This window comes from Vicia villosa, linkage group LG5 (genome assembly GCF_029867415.1).
Source record: "Vicia villosa cultivar HV-30 ecotype Madison, WI linkage group LG5, Vvil1.0, whole genome shotgun sequence".
Taxonomy (NCBI): Eukaryota; Viridiplantae; Streptophyta; class Magnoliopsida; order Fabales; family Fabaceae; genus Vicia; species Vicia villosa.
Genome location: NC_081184.1, coordinates 71,702,389 through 71,725,431, shown reverse-complemented (window position 1 = coordinate 71,725,431; position 23,043 = coordinate 71,702,389). Strand labels below are relative to the sequence as shown.

Here is a 23,043-nt window from a genome sequence, read left to right as displayed (position 1 = left end):
AATGGGCAGAGATTAAAGCCATATTTCCAAGGTCAACCAGTGGGACAGGTTGATGTCATTCGTCTTGCTTAGTAGGACGATGGACCGTCGAGCCATGCGACGTTAAACGCAGCGCTCCGTGGGAGGCAACCCACGTTTGTTTCCGTTAACTTTCGTCTTCTTTGTTTTATTTCGTTTCTTTTGTAGGTGGTAGAGTTTGGACCGGTAGACGCAACTCGAGTAAAAGGCACGGAGAGTGTCGATTTTTGGTGCATTGAAAGCTAGCAACACGGGCACCCGTGTGCAGAAACACGGCCCGTGTTGAAAACTGCCTGAAAAGAAGAAATAAAAAATTTGAAAATTGGCTTCAGCACTTGCAACACGGGCGCCCGTGTGCAGCAACACGGCCCGTGTTGCCCTCAGCGACCCAAAAAAATTTCAAACCAGTTTGTTCACACGGCCGCCCGTGTGCAGGGACACGGACCGTGTGAGCAGTGCGGGCCAGAATTTTTCAAATTTTTTCAAACCCCATGTGGGGCCCATCTCACTTATAACCAATCTTCTTCTTCTTTCCATTCATTCTTTCACTTTTCTTTCTCAATCTCCATTAAACCCTAGCCTCCACCTTCACTAAAATCATCATTCCACCATCAACCACCCATCAAAACACCATAGTGCTTTCACAAAAGTTGTTCTACTCTCCATCCTCGTCACTTCTATCGGTTCAGAATTTTGATTTCGTGCACTTTTATTTTTCTGAATTTTTCCTTGTGTTATTTGTGTGTTTTTGTTAACTTTTTCTTGCAGAGCTATTACAATGCCTCCCCGAAAGACAACCACACGCCGTAATGTTCGGGATGATTTTTCCGAACCCTCCCAACCGAGGCAGCGGGTCCGTCGCGCTCCAACTCGGGCAACCGCTCGTAGAGGGGACCAAGAAGAGAATGCCCATGGCATTACGTTTGCACTTCCTGAACACAAAGCTAGGTATGATATTTTAGTGCAACGTAAATTGCTACCGACTAGATATATTTGTGATGATACTCTTACCAAGTTAGGCCTCAAAGATGAAGTCTACCGGATGTTTCACAACATCGGTATGTTGCCTTTTATGCTGTTTGAGGCACCGACTTATGAGGGCCTAACTTTGGAATTCCTGAGCACTGTAGATTTCAAATTGAGACACAAATGGAATGGCTCCGAAATGGAGTACTTTGGTGATCTGGAGTTTTATATGTTTGGGCATAAGCATGTGTTGTCTGTGGAAGAGGTAGGGGAGGCACTGAAATTACCGTCCTCTGGACCAGGCGCCCCCCCTGAAACTTTTCCTGCTTGTGAATTCTGGGAAGCCATTACAGGTGCAGCTGGGTACAATCCAAGCAAGGCTAAGGCCTCGGGGATTCATAACCCTTGTTTCCGTTATGCTCAGAAAGGTTTGGCTTTCACCTTGTTTGGGAGGGGGGATAGTACAGGGGTCTGTGCGAAAAGAGAGCTATTTTTGTTGCATAACATGCTTGAGGTAAGCCGGGTGAATGTCGCTGCTTTTGCTGCTAACCACCTGAAGCAAGTTGGTAATGCTTCTAGTGGAGAGATTTCAGTTGGGGGAATGATCTCTCAATTGGCTGAGCACCTGGATTATGGCCACTTGTTGAATGATGAGCCTTCTTTACCAGGTAAGAAAATTGATTTGCAAACTCTTGTAAATCAGAGAATGATTATTGTGAAGCCTGGGTATTTCTCACTAACTGTCCATGGACAGCATGTTTTGGCATTGCCTGCACCTGATTCTATTTCTATTGCAAATCGTGCTAACTGGCTATACGTAGCTACAGGTGAGTTTATGGGTGAAAACCCTCCACATGACCATAATTTTGCAGGTGATGACATGGAAGATGACCTCCCCGCCCAGGATTGCCCTGTCCCGCCCCCTAGACAGTTTTTCCAGCACACTGTTGGATCATCTTCCATGACTCAGGATCAATGGGGGTGGGTGCAAACGGAGATTGGCGCTCTCCGCACCGAGCAAACACGACAGGGTGTTGAGTTGTTCAGGCAAGGAGCTGTGATAGATGATGTCCAGGAGATGATGCGACGCCTCATGTTGCAATTTCCTCAGGATCCTCCTCCTCCACCGCCTTATCAGTGAGATTGGTAATCTCCGTCACACTGGAATTAAAACATTGAGACAATGTTTAGTTCAAGTGTGGGGGAGGATTTATTTTGCTTTGCTTTCTGTTTCTTTTTGAATTCATAGTTTAGTTTGTTTAATTTGAATTTTTTTTTTCTTTTGTCTTCTGTTTTTATGTTTATTTCAAGTTTGCAGTGCTGCCATTGTGTTACCTGGTTGGATACAAGTCGGAAGGGGGCGAATGACTAGATAGTGGTTGAACAACACATCTCACACTTTATCTCTACAGGCACCACGGAAGTTGACACAATCATAGAAAAGAAGGTTGGACGCAATGAGGAAAACACTGAACCAAGAGAGAGTATGGTGAACTTTGGAGGAAAGGAAATTGCAGAACACTTAGAGCACTGTGAAGCATGCAAGCTTAACCTACCCGGTGAGATGTCAGAGCCAAATTTATAACATCCTTATGAGAGCTCAGTCAGGTATGGCACTATTCACTTTGATTTTGCGTATTTTCTCATAACACAAGCACACTATGAAAGCACACACTGAGGCAAGTTCTTTCTCCGTAACCCCGAGCCTTTCTAGCCATCCCGTATTCATGTTATCCATCGTTAACCCCCTTTGAGCCATAATAGTTGTTTTGTTTATTGTGTTAGTATGTTTATCACCCGTTATCTCGTTGTGCATGTCATCGCTCGGTATTCATGATTAATCACTGGTAAGACACTAAAAGGATCTAAGTGTGGGGTTGTGAACCATTGAAAAGGGAAGCAAGAATATAAAAAAAAAAGAATATCATAAAAAAAAAAGAAGAGAAAAAGATGAAGATGATCTTGTGAAAACAACAAAAGGAGGTTTAAATTTCAAAGAAAAAAAAAAGAGATATTTGCCTCGGTCCACTTTTAATCTGAAAAAGGTTCACACCCCATTCTTATGATTCAAATCAAAATGAGTAGAGAAGTGAATCCTATGTAATGCCGAGCACCTAAACCATTTGTTATCCCGTTCTTTGTTTTCCCACCATACCCAAGCCACGTTACATCCCTAAGACCTCATAAAGTGTGTGTAATCTCTGTGTGTAGTGAGTTGAGAATTTATTCAAAGTTGAAAGTAATATGCATGCCTTGATTCTATGAGTGTAGATACTTTAACCCGGAGAGATTTTGTGAGAATGTGAAAAGCTTGCAGGTGAAAAGGGTGTTCGAAAGTGGGAATGCCATTGATAGTCTGAAGAAGGAAACTTTACACTCGATTGCTAAGTGTAGGAATCTTGCGAAAAACCGGATTGTGTTGTGGAGAAAAGAGTCTCGTCGGTGACCTTTGTTTTGACTCGATACATCACTTGAGGACAAGCAATGAGATAAGTGTGGGGTTGTGATCGGTCACCATTTCTAGTAAGTTTCCGCACCTTTTCCGACTAAAAATCATAATCTTGGTAATACTATGTGGCATTGTTATAGGTTTTGTTAGTAAGTTTCTTGTTTGTTGATTGTGTGATGTTGTTGCATGATTAGTATGTTCTGAGTATTATTCAAGTGCCATTTTATGCGTTGGTTGTTAGTTTGTGTGTGGTCAGGTTAATGCACGGGAGAGGTCGAAGTTATGGCGCGCACAAGCGAGAAAAGAGCCAAAACTGAGGTCAACACGGGCACCCGTGTGTGTGCACACGGCCGTGTCAAAAGATGGCTGGAAAGTTGTTTTTGGGAAGCAAAACAGAGGTTTCACACGGGCACCCGTGTTCCTGCACACGGCCCGTGTGGAAAGGTGCGTGGAAAGGCAATTTTTTGAGAGCTGAGCAGTTGACCAACACGGGCACCCGTGTTCCTGCACACGGTCCGTGTTGGTAGGCGCGGGCAGATTTCCAATTTTTGTTATTTTGAAAGCCTTGAACTCATTAAGGGTAATTTGGACCTTTCGGATACGAGGAATGACGACCAACACTACTAAAACCTAACAGGAGGAAGGAATGAGGTATCTTGGATGATTGAGCATAGAGAATTACAGAGAAAGAGGAGTCAAGGGTTTTGGAAGAAGATCTTCAAGAGCACTCGCGATTGGAGATCATATCAACCGATAATTTCTTGTAATGACTTCATTTACTCTTGTTATTTTCTTAAACACTATGAGTAGCTAAACTATACTATGCTAGGGTGATGTCCCTAAATCTTGTCATGTAATGAATTGTTAAAACCGTTGTTGATGATTTTGATGTTTTTATAAATTGAGTTTATGATTCAAAGTTTTTCATGCTTTATCATATTGGAAAATATTTTATTGATCTATGATTAGGGTTAGGCGTGACACACCACTCTAATGCGTTTTGAATCACAACATTACCGGTAAATCACTTAGGAATAAGGATTTCACCATAGTGATCATTCATTCTAGATTACAATGCGTAATGCCTTAATACTAAAATCAATTATTGAGGAATTGAAATTGACTTTTAAGTGTTGATAAGTTTTTCACTAAGGAATTAGGGAAAACTATTTTATGGAATTGATACTCAATTGTGGTCACATATTTTCATGAACAACGGTGTTTTCAAGGAGTTACATAAGATTTATACATCAACCTTAGCATGCTTTCTCATTTGTGAACCAAATCATCATTTACTTGTCATTGTTACTTATAAACAATTAGTAGTTTCATCAAGCAAATCAAAAACCCAACAATAGCTTTTTGTTCAATTGAAATTGAGTACTGGCTTATACTTTACTCGCAGTCCTTGTGATCGATACTTGGATTCAACTCCATTTTAATAACTACATCGGTATCAAAAGTAGTACACTTGCTATTTTCCGATCACTTACCCTTCTCCCCCACTTGGTTCAAACTCATCTCTGCAGCAAACAATTAGAAACACAGAGTACCGACAGTGTTTCACACACATGTCGCATACCAAAGGGAATAAACTCATTAACGACTATTGACCAACTGGTCGACCATGCTCTGATACCACTAATGTAACACCCCTTTTCTAACCCCAAATTATAACATAAAATTCACAGAGTAAGCATGCATAAAGGAAAAAAGGGCGCCACATGTTGATTTCCACAAAATTAAAATTCCAAAATAACATACAACAGCCATAATATGCAAAGATCATATTGTAACACAATAATGTAAATCTCATGCTTACATACATTATGAATAAACGCTAGCGGAAAACAAAAAAATTGTTATCACATAATTTCAATGAATATGTCCCATACCATATTCATCTACAAATTGAAAATAACATTAATATCCATGCTACTTGAATTTACAAATCTAGACTACAAGGCCTTTAAACAACATATCCAAATGTTAACACATACATCCAAAATATTCATAAAGATAGTAATGTTCAAAACATAAGCATAAGTCAACGAAATTCCCTCCAAGTGTTACATGACCAAATCATATGACTCACTACCTAATCAAATAACAAAACTCGGAACTCTTTGGCTAAGCCACGAACAAGCAACCACTCTTCGGAACCTGCACGTTACCAACAAAGGGTAACATTCAAATAGAAGGGTGAGAATTCAAATTATTATAGGAAACAGAATAATGGGAAATGCACAATCTAAACAAGCATACATTTCACAATTCATCACTCTTCTCAAAATAGACAATTCATATACCATATATCAATAATCAAGCAAAGCAATCTCATAGATACAAAAACAATCACATAACACACAATGTGACTCGAATATAAATATGACTAATGCATGTGGTACCATGTGAACCCAAAGTTTCACTGCTTTCTGATTCAATATCTAGAATCCAAGCCACGTTTCCGATCCGGACAAGATCAAAGCCAATACACCTATCTCCAATTAAGGAGCATGTCTTCTACGCCTATTTCCATTCAAGGATCAACGTCTCTTACCATGTGAACCCAAGTTTCACCGCTTACACCATAAATCCGACCATGCTATGAAAGTGTGCACAAATACCAATATTATATGCAATTAAGATTATCTCATCAATCTTAACTTACTGCATACCACAATAATCCAACTCTATGAATTATCCGCCAATTGTACACAACATTCACAACACAATTAACAATTACAACAAAGTACTACTACCATCATAGATTCAATCGCAATTATCATGAATATATTACCACATATCATACCAACAATTGTTATTCGCCACATACCAAAACATAACGCACACAAGACAATTACATGTTATTTCACATAACAACATCATAATTAATCAATCAAGTGCTAATCAATCCTATTCTATCATATAGAACATCACAATAGCTTCCTAACGCTTCAAACAGCGCATAAAAAGGAGCTACAGATCAAAAGATACAACATTTCAAAGTTTGGAAAAAGTTTTCAATAACAGGGTCCACTTAGCGACCTTCCAACGGGCTTATGGAAATGCAATTTCAATAACCCAGCTTGAAGAGCGCTAACTAGAACTAAAAATAGTAACTTTCAGTTTTCGCAGCTCTGCTTAGCGGGCTAGGTCCGCTTAGCGAGCCTGCACATTTTTCAAATTTCACTCAAGACCCGCTTAGCGAGCCAGGAGCCACTTAGCGGACATGCGATTTTACAGAAAAAAGACAGCAAACACAGAACTGCAAAAATCACATTCCACCAACCAAAAACACTTCCAGGCATCAATAAACAACAATTACAACCAGTATTCGTCATTCTTTAACAACATTCATCATCAAAATCATGTTTAAACACACAAATCCATAGAAATAAGCATAAACCCTAACTTTTCTATATTTTCATGAAATTGAAAGATGAAGAGAATACATACACAAACACATTAACCAATCATCTAATCTATAAGAACTTGGATTCTAACCCTTACCTCTAGTTCAAATCCACCGTCTTAATGAAAATCTACAAATCCCCTCTTTTGCTCTTCTCTAGCCTCTTTCTCTTCTTTCTATTTTTTCTCTTCTAATTTTAGGTTATCTCACAAAATCTCCTATTAGCTCTTAATTGTTATTGGGCTTAACCCATCCAACTATCCTTTCTAATTCATTTAGGCCCATTAACTAATTTAATATATTTCTGCCAACTACTAATTTGCTAAATTAAGACATTAGCACATAATTAAATAATTATCACTCAAACAATAATTAAATAAATCAAACAAAGATTAAAACATCAAATAATCCTAATTAAATAAATATATAATAAAAATAGGATGTTACACATTTCAGGTGGAAGAGACATATGATCCTTAGGCGACACTAAAGGCCCCGTCACATCCTTCATCACAACCTCCATCACATTCCTAGACGACACTTAAGGCGGCTCCTCAGTCATCCCAGGAACCTGATCCGGCTCATGAGGATGCACCTAAGCGTGCACATGCCCAAGCTGCACTTGTGGCGCCTCAGGCTTTGGAGGAGGACCGTCTAATTTATCCCTTATTTCTCTTTACCCTGACCATGTTGCCAGACTTATCTAGGACAGACAGGTATGAATTTTGAATTTTGATTTCTATTACATTTTTGTTAGGAATTTTATTATGAATTTTGAATTTTGGTTTGTTAATTAAATCCGTCTAAATATTTATGCAGGAACGTGATACGCTCAAGGTCATTAACCATAGGTGGAAGATCAGTAGACTCGTACCCCCTACTGAGCGATGGTTTAATGAAATTTTACAGCTTTTAGGGTTGAAAGATTTGGCCCAGTGTGGATACAACATGGTGAACTTGGGTATGACGCTTTCGTTGAGAGGTGGCACCATGAGACGTTGTTGTTTCATCTACCACATGGTGAGATGATGATCACACTCGACAACTTCGCGTGTATGCTGCATCTTCCAATTAGAGGGAAATTCTAGGATCATGAGAGGATCGATAAAGAGGAGGCGTTGGATATGTTTGATGAGAAGTTGGGAGTTACCCCTCAGAGTGCCCTGGGAGAGATTGATAAAACCCGAGGTTGTCACGTTAGGTATGTTATTTGGGACAGGTGTTCACGGATGAGATAAGGCGTGCACGAGAGGCTGATGGTGATCTCGAGCAGGTTACCATTCACATGAGGTTTTCTATGAGAGCATACCTTTTGTATCTTGCTGGCACACCGATTTTTATGGACACTAGTGCCTCTTACACCGATATCGATCATATACATATGGTATTTTGATGATTTTGAGACGATCCACCAGTGGAAATGGGGGGCTGCTTTCCTGGCTTACTTGTATACGAAGTTGGATGAAGGAATTAAGTGGAATACGAAGTAGAAGACTGGTAGCATGTCACTCATGACGGTATAACTTCTTTGTCTTTGTGGGCTATTAATTATTTTGATTTCGGAATTAACTATTTAATTTTCCTATTTCAGGGGTGGATCCTACAACACTTCTCCCGCATCTTGGGTTGGTCACTTGCTACAGGTTATATTAAAGATAGGTTGCGTGCCTGCGCATACGACCCGCTCTAAGAGAACCAGGCAATAGAGCTGTTTTAGGTGTACATTGATCGGCTGGTGCATGAGGACATACATTTTTGTTCATACTTCGGCCATCATGTGACGATACCATTTGATGGAGTTGCGTTATTTACGAGTTGATGTGTCAATTCAGGTTCACTCATGACGATATAACTTCTTTGTCTTTGTGGGCTATTAATTATTTCGATTTCGGAATTAACTATTTAATTTTCCTATTTCAGGGATGGATCCTACAACACTTCTCCCGCATCTCGGGTTGGTCACTTGCTACAGGTTATATTGAAGATAAGTTGCGTGCCTGCGCATACGACCCGCTCTAAGAGAACCAGGCGATAGAGCTGTTTTAGGTGTACATTGATCGGCTGGTGCATGAGGACATACATTTTTGTTCATACTTCGGCCATCATGTGACGATACCATTTGATGGAGTTGCGTTATTTACGAGTTGATGTGTCAATTCAGGTTCACTCAAACCATTCCCCGGGATTCTACTGTATCTGCTCCTCCAAAAGTGAAATGGAGGGATATGGATGCTTTGTTTGATGATTTTGAGAATCATCTCGTTCTTGATGAGGCTAGGAGTACCGTAGCACCAGACGACTAGAGCTACGAGCACGGTTACATAATATGGTTCTTTCGGATGTCCCATCCATACATGGTACATGATGCTCCAAGGAACCCATCGAGGCCAGTTCATCAGGATATCCTAGCTAGAGGAGGAGCAAGCTAGGGCCGATCATGCCACTAACGTGTTGCCTAGGTGTCGTCGTATCATGGAGATTGCGCGGGATGGTATTGATAGAGGTTTTTTTTATGATGGATCTGATGTTAGAGGTGTTCTGGATGCCATCATGGCAGAGGCTCAGGAGGCAGCGGAGGGACGCCTCGAGGGTGACTGCTGACTCATCATCCGCCATACTCAGTAGTATTTGATGATGTATTTGTATTTTGGTTATAGTTTTTTGTTATTGTATTTGTATTTCGTACTACTATATGTCTTTCTTCCAATTGTCTTGGTTGTATGAATTGTACAGATTTTTGTATTTAATGTGAAACAACGAGAAAAAATGACATTTCTCTACCTAAACTATTTCTGCTACTAATAACATTAAAACCAAAAATATATTTTTGGCTTACAACCGCAAATATAATTTCGGTTTTGAATCAATTTTAACAAAAAAAAAGGTGCGCACCAGAAATATACTTCTGATTTAGGAGGGGCATTTTATGAATTGTATAGAGTCTTTCTTCCATGGGGTGAAATAAGAAATTCCCTTAATTAATCTTGAATCCTTGAACCCTAACCCAAATCTTTCTGATTCAAATCTTCCATGTTAATAGCATGTAGGATTTGTTGTCTTGTAACATATTTAAGATGGATTTTTCAAAAACCATGATCCTCTTAAGGAAAAATCTCAATAAACGGATCTTTATTAAACCATTAATCACAAAATAATTATCAAAGTAAGGATTATAGGAATACCACTTTAGTATGATTTAACTTCCATCATGATCATGGATAATAACATTGTGTATACAAAATTCACATATGTACAAAATAGAATGTGGTACTAACCGTTTTTTGGATATGACGATAATTAGGATTCATAAAGGAAAGAGCTCCTCTATTTATCTATCGAGCTATTAAAACAGTAACGCTCTTGTTTTTGGATTTTTCTAAAATAAGTCTAATATTATTTATATTTAATTAAACTCTTTTAGTTAAATAAAATAAAATATTAATTATATTTAATTAAACTATTTTTGGTAAAATAATAAAAAATAATCAATTATATAGAAGATGTGAAAATAATGATGGGGTATTTTCAGTAATAATCAATTATATAGAAGAAAAAAGCAATTTCCCAAAAATAAAAAAAGAGTTCAAGTATTTCAAAGACAAGAAGAATAGAGAAGACAATGGTAATTTCACCTGCTACAACGAAGAAGAACAATAACAGTTCAGGTGAATTTCCAAATATGGAGAAAGGGAAGCTGAAAAATGGCTTCTATAAAAAAATTTAAGATCTCAGGGAAACGTGTGATGATTCTAATCAATCTTCTTATATATAAGACGAAGAGCATGCCAACGTTCCTATTAAGACAATCCCGTCCTCTAGTGTGTGCTTGGATGAAACTACATATGATGACAATAATGATGGGGTATTCTCACATTTTCTTGTGATGAGATTACATTGTCTTTAAATCAATTACTGTATTTCAAAAAAAAAAAATCAAAAGGTGTGAAAATACCCCATCATTATTGTCTAGATATGCTTCGCAATCAGGTTAAACCATCAGTTATGATACTTGACCATTGATACCCACGTCACATGATAGTAGAAAGACCTAAGTTCCAAAGCACAACTATGAAGAATGATGGAAATGTAGGCTCTAGAGGTAGCCAAAAAGCCAAAATTATATGCTTTATTTATGTAGGTATCACTTCCTATATCCCTTCATTAATAATGTTCTATTAGTTTTTTTTAACAAGATTAAGATTAAAAAAAGAAACCGGATAAAAATAAATAAATAGAGGAAACTATATCAAAATCCTTTTAAGATTAAACAAACATAATTTGTTGTTTCCGAAATCAACTCTAATACACACCCGTATAGAGGAAAAGTTAGTGGTATCTGTTAAAGAAAGACTTAAATTAGAAAGAATATCCGCACAACTATTTTATTCTCTAAAAAAAAAAAAAATAAGAAATTACAAAATTTTCACTTAGATACAAGATTAATACAATTAAGTCATCTATTTCTAATCAACCAGAGAACACAATAAGGAGGACTGAAAACTTTAACCACTGCTATTGAATATGTTTTCAACCAAAAAAAATCAATTTTTCTCATTAGGGAATTCTATTGCTAACATAGCATCCGAGAGTTCCACAATAAAAAAGTTAGAGACTTTTGAAAATAACCTACTAAGAATAAGTCGATTAAATGAAATGGTTATTATGTTGTCTTTATTAAAAATTCTCGTAATATATGTAAAAATTAAAGATGATTTTGTTCTATTTAGTGGTTGTAAGAAAATAACAGTTACAAAATTAAGTTATCTGGAAGAATATAAACATTATTAGCACACAAGGTGCCTAAAAGACCCAATAGGTGTGATAAGAGTATCTCTAAAAAAATTATAGGATTTATTATATCTTTTAAAAAAATTATTATACTTTTATAATATTTTTAGAACAAATGGGGAAAAAAATTCAAATAACCATGTTTAAAAAAAAAATTACGCCAAAAACTATGTTTTCGGGAAAATGACCTGTATGACCAGGTTTGGGAGGTGGTCTCCACGTAGGAGCCACCTCCCGTGGCGCCAACACACAAATCTCCACAACATATGCGCCACCTGGGGTGGCGCCATAGTGCAATTCCAACCAACAAGCCACCTGGGGTGGCGCATACATGCATTCTCTTTTTTTTTTGTTTTTTTTTCTTGTTTTAACATATTTATTTTATTTGATTTTTGATTTTTCTTAAATTGTTTTAACATAATTAAAAAAACTATTAAATAAATAATTAGACAGGTAGTGTTTAATGATATAAATAGGGAAGAAACATTACAAATACGAGAAATACAGAAAAAACATTACAAATACGGGAAGTACGGGACAAACATTACAAATACGAAAAAAAAGAGAATATTTTTAAAACATGGATATTATGCTATTCATGACCCCTCGGACCATGACCCCTCTGACCGCCAGTTCCGCAATCTGGAATTGTTCGAATCCGGTTGGAAGGTTCTCGACGACCCAGTTTTCCACGACCCCCCCTATTCCTTGGTTGTTCTTGTTGTGTCTGGGTAGGTGGGCCTCGGATTAGCCCCTCGATGCGCTCGTTGGACATGTAGTCTTGGATCCTGCTATCAAACAGTCGGGTCCCCATGCCCTCAAAGATTGGTCTTGGCGGTGGAGTTGCGTCATATGGTCGGTAAAACCCAGCGCTTGATTGGCCTTGGAAAAAAGGCATTGTTTGTTGGGGTGTGGTGTAGCCATATTGTTGGTGTTGTGATAGTTGGGGTGTGGAGTAGCCATGTTGTTGGTATTGTGACGATTGAGTGATCATTTGCTCGTTTGGGTCGTATTCGTCATCTAGACCCATGTCGGGGTTGGGTTGCCTATTGGAGTTGGAGGGGCCGGCGTCGTCGTGTTGTTGGGTGAAGCCCCATGACTGTTGTTGGATGGGTTGCCTAGTGGAGGTGGAGGGGCCGATGTCGTAGTGTTGTTGGGTGAAGCCCCATGATTGTTGTTGGATGGGTAGCCTAGTGGAGGGGTCGGCGTCATGGAGTTGTTGGGTGAAGCCCCATGATTGTTGTTGGATGGGTTGACTTTGTTAGGGCGTTGGTGTTGTTTGATATTCTTCATGGTAAGGTTGTTCGAAGGTTTGGCGTTGTTGGCGTTGTTGGCGTTGTTGACGTTGTTGGCGTTGTTGACGTTGTCGGGGTGGTTGTTGGTTGTATTGTTGTTGGCAGGGGTCGTGTAGGTAGTAGGGGTCGGACACATACATATTGGGGGTTGTGACTGTTCTATACCAAGCAACGTAGTCCGCGGTTGGATACATGGGGAGTTGGGCAACAGGGAATTGTAGTAGACGGTGGCGACGCTGCTTCCACATCTCAGAAAGTTCAGGTGCGAATGAATGATAATCTGCGTGATCCCATTGGTGATTGACTCTTCTAAGATGCCAACGACCCAGATCAGTGGGGGGATCCGGGATTGGTTGATGCATGCCAAACTGGAGTCTCACACGATCATATTGGTGCATCTCCACGATGTTGAACCTTATTATAGGTGTCACTGAGGAAAGTGAAGACGAAACGGATGTTGTTGTGCCACCAGATCAAGTGCATATGCCTCCAACGCACATGAGGAACTTGAACTTTGATGGGGATGAACCATCGACAGATATTTTCTATGATCCATACACTCAAACAGATGCACGGCTAAAAGAAGGAGACAGATTTCGTTCAAAGGAGGCATGTATCATGGCCATAAAAAGATTTCATATGGCAAACAATGTTGATTTTAAAGTTGATCGCGCCAACATTGAGAGGTACAAAATTAAGTGTAGAAACACTGCTTGTGGATTCAGGTTGCATGCATCATACAGAAAGAGAAGTGATTCATGGGTGATAGGATATATTTCCCAAGATCACACGTGTGTTAACACAAATGTTTCACAAGATCACCGTAAGCTAAGTTATGACATTATATGTCAAGAAATCTTGCCTCTAGTTGACAAAGATCCATCGTTAAAGGTGAAAACGATAATCTCTCATATCGTTGCAACTTACAATTACACTCCGTCTTATAGAAAGGCGTGACTGGCGAAGACCAAAGCGATCGAACTTGTGTATGGAAATTGGGAGGATTCGTACAAACGACTCCCACGTTTCTTATATGCGCTTCAAATTTATGCTCCTGGAACCGTTACTATTTTAGAGACCCTTCCGGCGCAATCTCCAGACGGAACGTGCCTTCAAGGAAATGTGATATTCCACAGGCTTTTCTGGGCTTTTCGCCCATGTGTTCAAGGATTTTCGTATTGCAAACCAATTCTTCAAATAGATGGCACTTGGTTGTATGGAAAATAAAAAGGGACCTTGTTGATGGCTATGGCACAAGACATAAATAGTAACATTTTTCCTGTTGCGTTCGCTCTTGTGGAAGGAGAAACTGCTGGAGGTTGGGGTTTCTTTCTCAGAAATCTTCGGACACACGTTGCCCCCCAACCTGGACTCTGTTTGATTTCAGACAGACATGCTTCCATCGAGAGTGCGTACAACAATCCAGCAAACGGGTGGCAAAACCCACCTTCAACGCATGTTTACTGTATTCGACACATTGCACAAAATTTCATGCGAGAGATAAAGGACATGGCTCTTCGGAAGACTCTTGTCAATGCCAGATATGCATTGACTCAACCGATGTTCCAATATTATCGAAATGAAATTGTAGCGGCAAATCCAGATACAGGCAGATGGGTAGACAATCTTGCTAGAGAGAAATGGACCAGATCATACGACAACGGGAAGCGATGGGGGCACATGACTACAAATCTCGTGGAGTCTATGAACGGAGTGTTTAAGGGCATCAGACACCTTCCGATTACTGCCTTGGTGCAAGCAACATACTATAGGACGGCTTCTCTTTTCGCACGAAGAGGTGAGCGTTGGAGTGCAGTTCTAGAATCCGGGCAAGTATTCAGCAAAACCTGCGTCAAATTCATGAAAGAGCAATCTGCCAAAGCCAACAGCCACATTGTGACATCTTTCGACCGATTCAACCGGACCTTTAGTGTTAAAGAAACAATTGACCATAACGAGGGCCTTCCGAGACAACAATATAGGGTTCTTACAGACGAAGGGTGGTGCGATTGCGGAAAATTTCAAGCCTTTCGCATGCCATGCTCTCATGTAATTGCAGCATGTTCGTATGCGCATCAAGATCCGTTAGAACTTTTATCTCCCATTTACAAGGCGGATACCTTGCTCGGAGTGTACAACAATGCATTTCAAGTGATGGAAAAGGAGGATTATTGGCCTGCGTATGAAGGGGACGTGGTTTGGCAAAATGACAACATGCGGAGAAAGAAAAGAGGTCGACCAAACAGCACCCGGATCAGAACTGAGATGGATCATGAGAAAATGGTACGAAAGTGTGGCATATGTCGTGAAGTCGGGCACAATAAAAATACCTGTCCTAACCGTGGATCAGCCTCCACCAACAATTAGTTGTATGTCATTTGTATTTTGTATTTGTATTTGTACTTCTTAAGTATTTGTATTTGTATTTGTATTTGTATTTGTACCGCTTATGTATTTGTACCGCTTATGTATTTGTATTATCTCTTATTAAATCAACTAGTTATGTATTTGTCTTGTAGTGAAATTGTCTTCATAACCCATACTTTCAGTCTGTATTTTGGACAGTCAAATACGCATGCTTTCGTCTAGTCCCATCAAGCCATGCATTGATCAGTGTGCCTTCATTTATCATACAAGTTAGGCGTGCTTGTAAACAGTACGCAACAATACTCCTTTTCTACCCACTACTATTATAAATTAGGGGTTCCTAGGGTTGAGTTTACACACAGAAACACAAACTCCAAACACCAAACAATTACACAAACACAACAATGTCTCGCATTCGGCCAGATGGATGTCACCGGACAATAGAGCCGGCGCCCCAGAGATCAACATGGCGTATCGAACCTGAATCGAAGTATCACAGAAGGAACGGACATGTCATATTCTCTCCCGTAAAACCTCCCATGTCAGTTATGTTTTGGAATATCTCTTCCGTCGAGCAACTCAAGAGGACTCTCATGACTTTTTTAGAGGGGGAGTACGAATCAGGCGAACAAATAAGAAGCATCAAGAGGCTTAAAACAAGGGTCGATGCTGTGACTGGAGCAACGATAAGTTTCTGGGATAACGTGGAATACGACATTGATTGCATTCAAATGATGCATGGATCCAATGACATTGTTTTAACCGTAGTAATTTCTTAGATGTTTTAGTTTTTTTTGTTGGTTATTTTCAATGTACCTTTTAATTAATGAATGAATTAATGTTTTCCATGAACGCTCGTGTTAGCTGATTCACTGATCTTATCTGCGCTAATTTAACATATATATTTTTTAAATATGTTAAAATAAAAACAATTTTAAAAATCAAAAAAAAAATTAAAAAAAATATGTTAAAACAAGAAGAAAAAAAAGAGAATGCATGTATGCGCCACCCCAGGTGGCTTGAATGATGAAAATGCATGTTGGCGCCACCCCAAGTGGCGCATATGAAGAGGAGTTTTTGAGTTGGCGCCACGGGAGGTGGCTCCTACGTGGAGACCACCTCCCAAACCTGGTCATACATGTAATTTTCCTGAAAACCTGATTTTTGGTGTAAATTTTTTTTTAAACATGGTTATTTGGATTTTTTCCACAAATGGGCGTATCAATATTCCTTCGTATATTCATATTTATTTTTTTTATTTTTTATGTAACTATAATATTTAATTTTCTTTATAAAATAAATCATTTAAAACAAATGAGCATACCACACCGATACCCGTGCAAACGCACGGGTAACCCGCTAGTCAGGGCTGGCCCTGGGTCAGGGCAAGTAGGCCCACAACCCAGGATTCAAAAAAATAGGGGCCTTAAATATTTAAGTATGGACTTTATGAATTATAATGAAAAATTAAAATATATGTCGTATTTTAAATTAGTGTAACGTATGGACTTTACGGCGCAGCGGGCAGCGGTAAAGGAGGTTTGTTAATATAGTTGATGCTAGGGGTGGACAACATGGAACCAACCGAGAAAAACCGTCCGACCCGTATGAATATTTTAGCCTTCGGCCGGGTTTATTCGGTTCTGCGGTTTGTGCGGGTGAAAACAACGGATTTAAAAGGGTAAGTGCGGTCGGGTTCGGATAGATTTATTGAACCCGTCGGACCCCGAACCCGACCGGTAGTTTTATTATTCTATTGGTTTGTTACTCAGTTTTATCCAAATAACACAACCCAATTTTCAGGCCCATACCAATTTGATAAAACCACTTTGTAACCCTAATCTCATTCATATATCTTACAGAAATCAATCCGCCGCCGCTCTCCTTCATTCCTTCATCTTCTTTGTTGCTACCATGAACAACAATGAACAATCACTCTGTTCCTCTCTTTGTTTATTATCACGTCTCTCCCTTTCGTAGTTGTCACTACCAAGATTATGATACTTCAAAATACAAGGTTCATTTTGAAATCTGACCCAACCTCAATCGATCTGTAAACAATATCGTCTCAATACTTGAAGAAAGACGACTTACTAGTGTTTGTTTGAAAGGTATAATATGTTGTGGTTTGTTAATCTCATAGATGTATTCTATTAGGGTTTGATTTGTTTCACTAACATGTGTTTTGTGATTTTTTGTAGCCACCCCTGTCATCTTCATACTCTTAAGGAGGTTAGTTATCCTATTTTCTATAAAACTACATCTTACTTAACTTTTCAATTTTTTTTGTTTGCTGCAACATTGTATGGCTTTGATTTAAGTTTAGGTTTACATTTAAGTGATTTTTGACCTGATGTTTTAATTAAGTGATTTTTTATTTTATATTTTTTAGAATAGTTATGATTTATGAATCCAGTGAAGAAAGACTCAAAACACCACTTGTCTTTGTTTGAAAAAGCTTTTGGAAAAGAGATTCAGATTTGGACTCTTGATTTGCTGCACAACTCACTATCCTGTCGTCAAAAACTAAAAACTGACACTGTAAATTCAATATATAACAATTTTTAATGGAAACTTTAAAATAATGCATCTATCTTGTGTAATTAGTTTTACAAACTTGATCCATAAGGTTATATTTTTTAAACCTTAAATAATGCATTTTATAGTTTGTTTCAAGTAACAAACTTGCTTCTGTTGTTAGATCTATGAGGTATTTCAATCAACACATTTTTCTTGCTGCCATATTTAAGAGAAATTGAATGTCTTATCCTTTAATAATTTATATATATATATATATATATATATATATATATATATATATATATATATATATATATATATATATATATATATATATATATATATATATATATATATATATATATATATATATATATATATATATATATATATATATATATATATATAGCTTGTCTAGTATAATGTGTTTTTGAGGGAGATATTATAAATAACCTGAGAAAATTAATGGAGGACCTCTTAATGAAAGGATAAGTTTAACAAGTCCTATTTTTTCCTGTTATGTCATGCTGGAATTCTTTTTATTTACTCTTGTTTAAGTGTTAGTAATATGTATTTTTTGTTTTCAGTATCAATGGAGTTTCAAAGGCAATTGGAGCAAAAAGTGTTTGAGATGGTGAGTTTAGAATTAACTGTTAAATTATTTTAATCTTTTAAACCGGATGTTTGAATTTGGAACTAACTATGTGAATTTGAAACAAACTCTGAATTTAGAACTGTTATGAACTCATTTGTGGAACTAACTCTAAATTTTGAATTTGGAACTCTCTTAATTTTGAAATCTATTTTAATATATGCATGATTTAATTCTGAAATAATTTATGGTTTTATAGAGTTTTACAAGATTTATGATACTGAGATACATCTTTGGGAGTTTTGGAGAGGTATGATATTATATAGATTTGTTTTTATAGTTGAGTTCCTCTGGATGTATGATACTGAGATACTCCTCTAGATGTATGATACTGAGATACTCCTCTGGATGTTTGAATATGGTTTTATAGTTGAGTTTTGTTTTCACTACTAGAGATACTCGAATTTCCTGCGGATTTACCTGCGAGTTTTAGCTAAATTTCCGCAGGAAACACGTTACCTGCGGATTTTCCTACGGATTTTTGTCCCAGCTAAAACCTTCGTGGGTAATACTTTCAGCAAGTAATTCCGCAGGTAACTCCGCAGCTAAATCCGCAGGAAATGTCCGCAGGTAAATTCGCAGGTAAATCCATAGGACTTAATATCTGCAGGTAAATCCGCATGTAATATATTTTTAAAATAAAAAAAATATCTATTAATACTTGCTACCCTAGCAGTATTACAGAGAGGGGTGTACCATGTGGTATTGGACTTTTCAGAGCATGCAGGTCATTAACAATTATCTATTACTGCATAAACTAATTGCTAACATCATTATATATGCTATAATATCTATTTGAATTTTATAGATAAATAAAACTAAACAAAGCTAAGTCTAATAGCACTCAGTCATATGTTCCTTCATCATTGCCATAATCTCGACATCCATTGTCTTAGGCACAATACCAACACCTTACACCAGATCTCTTGCTGATAATATATTAAAATCCATCCCAAAGAATACTAATTAGAAAAGGAACTCCAGGAAAAGAAAAGTCTTAAACTAAAATGAAAAGTGTCGGTAATAACGGTAGATCCTCACATTTCCAGCAATCATCCAACATTCATTTCATATCACAAAATTCAAAATTGAATCCTTGAGTTTTGTTTTGTGGTGACAGGTTTATGCACTTTCAAAGCTTCTCACAGAAGAAGCGGCATTTAAATTCACAAAAGAGAATGGTATTGATCTTGTTTCAGTTATAACAACTACTGTTCCAGGCCCTTTCTTCACTGCTAATGTACGGGCAAGTGTTAAAGTTCTACTGTCACCACTAACAGGTGATTTCATCATCAATTATGCATGTCATGCTTACATTCAGAGACATTAGTAAGAGTAAATTGCTATCATAGCTAACATATCTAGTAGTAATGTCAAATAGAGGCAAGGCAATACTAGCACTATCGGGTAGTGACTATTGTTCTGTGATACGCTATTGGGGTACAATAGTGTTGTAGCGTGCGTAACAGAACTTACTAAAGCATTAAACTTCCATGCTTAAAATTTAACATGAATTACTATAGTGACCAACTTGATCATGTATGTATGTAGGTGAAACTGAAAACTTGGGGTACAATAGTGTTGTAGCGTGCGTAACAGAACTTACTAAAGCATTAAACTTCCATGCTTAAAATTTAACATGTTATAGTGACCAACTTGATCATGTATGTATGTAGGTGAAACTGAAAACTTCAAGATACTATCGGCTGTAAATGCGCGAATGGGGTCAATTGCTTTAGTTCACATTGAAGATATATGCAATGCTCACATATTCTTAATGGAACATGCTAATGCGGAAGGTATACATATGCAGCACACAAAGTTGTTCACTGTCTAACTTGGCAGCTCAACTTTCAAAAGAGTATTCTAGTCCCTCCATGCAAAGGTAATATTCTTTCCTACCTTCTATATGTATACCGAATTCTGCAGGTTTTTTTAATTCATGTTTCTGATGTTATTAATACATTAGTTGCAGCAAGACTCAGAAAAATTATGACAAGGTTTTAATAATTCAACTAATTATTACAAAGTAATTACACAATTAATAATTAAAGTATAGCATACCATTGTGAGGCAACATTGACAATGATAAGGACCTTTCCTTTGTAGCCAAAGATCTTGAAGGTATCTCAAATTTCCAAGCTCAGGAGGTAATCTACTCGTCAAACCATTGGACTGTAGATTTCTATAAGAAAACATAAAATTGAGTAAGTGAGTAAGTAGGAGAAGAAATAATTTCCAATAAGAACTAGCATAATTGAATTTCTTCTACATGTTCACAAGTAGAGTTAGCCATCCCTGTTCGACACCCACTCTGTCAAAAATAAGATATATGAATGGAAGATAGTGGATTCAATATTTCAATATGCAGCTGCATATAGCTATGGCTCAGAAAATTTAGCTTGTATACAATTTGAATGGAAGATAGTGCAACATGTACACCTTACAATCAGACATGTGTCCTTTGTCATTAAGTATGAATTTAGCTTCAATTTGTTTACAACGATTCACGGGCGGCGGTTCCTGTAAGAGTCACCCCTTGTAGCATCAAAAGAAAAAGAGAAGTTAAATTTTACTAAGCAGCATGTTAATCATGTCTATACATGACAATAAATAAATAAAATGTACACCAATCTAGGGATAATATCATCATTACACTAAAGTCGTAAAGAACCGTCCCTGGATAAGTAAGCTACAAGCTCATTGGCATTAGAAAGATTCTTAGCTTCAAATGTAAATTTTCTTGGTTCTTGGTACATTCTAAAGGTTTAGCCTAGAGCCAAGGACCCTAGCTGAAACACAGGATACATAGAGGTTGATTTAGAAGGAACAAGTATATTTTAAGGAGGTCAGAGGATAATCAAAAGGTATTTAATGATAGAATTTCAGCTATTCATATGGAAAGAGAGAGAATATCTATGATAATTTGCTGAGCCATAAAAATGTAAATATTGGCTTTATTACATTCAGTGTATTATCACATTGAATAATTAAGAAAAACTCTATCCTCGTTCCAGGTTTGTTCACGTGCTTGATGTGGAAAGACAAGTTGAGTGAAACAAACCTGAATGTGGCAAAATGTTTCCCATTTTATTTTAATAAGTTAAGATTAAAAGGCTAAGTGAAACAAACCTTCTTCCATGCTTCAGCAGCGTTAGCAACTCTCTTAGCTAATTGAGGCTGCACAGCTTTTCCAACTTCAATATCCTACAAAGAAAAGAAGTCATGCACATGTACGAAACAGTTTTCTTCTGTTTGGAACCTTACGAGAAAGTAGGCTTTTAAACAAGCTTTCATGTCAAGATGGACAACAATCAATTCACATATATGCTCTGGAGATGAAGTGCTCTTTAAACTATATAGAGTTTGAAAAATAATTTAAACCATAACTAACCTGCCGCTTATGACGTTGGTTCCGATCCCTTAGTTTTTCACAAACTAATTTTAAGTCACATGTAACATTAAACAAGTCTTCAGCATCTGGATGGAATTCATGAAAAATGCTTTTTTTCACTAATTCCTAGCTTCAAATCTGCGATGAAATTTAGTTACATGCCTGAGACTTATTTAAGGTATTAAATTGATTTACTGGTGCAAATGAAAAACACCTTTCAGGATTATCATGATAATCCACTTCATTTCCTGGGCGTTTGTCTTTTGGATAAGGGTTGAAAGAACCAAAGTCTTCTCACCCCTGTAACCATATACAATTAATAAAATGTGATTGTCCCCATTTATATATTAATTGTCACTAATTATTTCTTATTAATATAATAATAGCCACTTAAAAATATAACACCTACTAAATGAAAAGTCTAATGGTTTGTTGAAAGGTATTACTATTACCCAACATTTAAAGAACAATACTAAGATTTATAAATAAAAGACGAGCTTACATAATTACAGACATTAGTAAGTAATTCATCATCCTTTCAGAAAGTGTAGACAAGACTCCTTGTTTTCATTCATTGCAAACAACATATGGCTAAGAAGACATAACGTTTTTGAGAGCAGGATCATTGTCAACGACCCTCGAACAATCTCTTGATCATCCATAAAGTTTTTGTTAACAAACATTCTGTTCTGTTTTTACTTTTTTCCCTTCTTGGCCTGCTTCTTCTCTGTATGATATATACAAAAAGGAACATTAAAACTGAGTTAGGCAATTGATAATTGACTTGTTCCTAATCACTTATCCGGTTCATTCAAACTCAGATACACCATGGTGTCAGTTCCAATTAAAAGCAGATTGGATGAATCTAAATATGTCTTGTTTATAATAATCAACTTGATTAAACGCTTATTGCATAAGTGGTTATAAGAGTTTATGTATAAGCTATTTCAATTACAAAAGATAATATAAGGTCTAGTTATTTTCATATACTATCCTGAAGAGTTTATATAAATAAACTGAAAACAGCTTATGAACACTTCATAAACTATTTCTAGTGCTTTTGCTTATAAATAAGCTCAGGTAACTCAATGCAAATAGACTCATAATCTAACACTAGATAACATACTCAAGTTTTCAACAGAAAGTTAAGCTGAGAATCAAAATTACAATGAAGCACAC

At 37.3% G+C, this 23,043-nt stretch overlaps 1 long non-coding RNA gene and 1 pseudogene across 1 annotated transcript; one reads left to right on the top strand and one right to left on the bottom strand.

Moving 5' to 3' along the window:
• The window catches only part of LOC131604828 (uncharacterized), a 70,617-nt pseudogene extending 70,353 nt beyond the window's left edge, over nucleotides 1–264 (top strand).
• Nucleotides 265–21,505: 21,241 nt separating this feature from the next.
• Nucleotides 21,506–22,326, bottom strand: LOC131601745 (uncharacterized). Its single transcript, XR_009283807.1, has 3 exons — nucleotides 22,079–22,326; nucleotides 21,865–22,002; nucleotides 21,506–21,677 (listed from the first exon to the last, which is right to left on the bottom strand). It is a non-coding gene; the product is annotated as an uncharacterized LOC131601745 (long non-coding RNA).
• Between the last annotated feature and the right edge of the window lie 717 nt (nucleotides 22,327–23,043).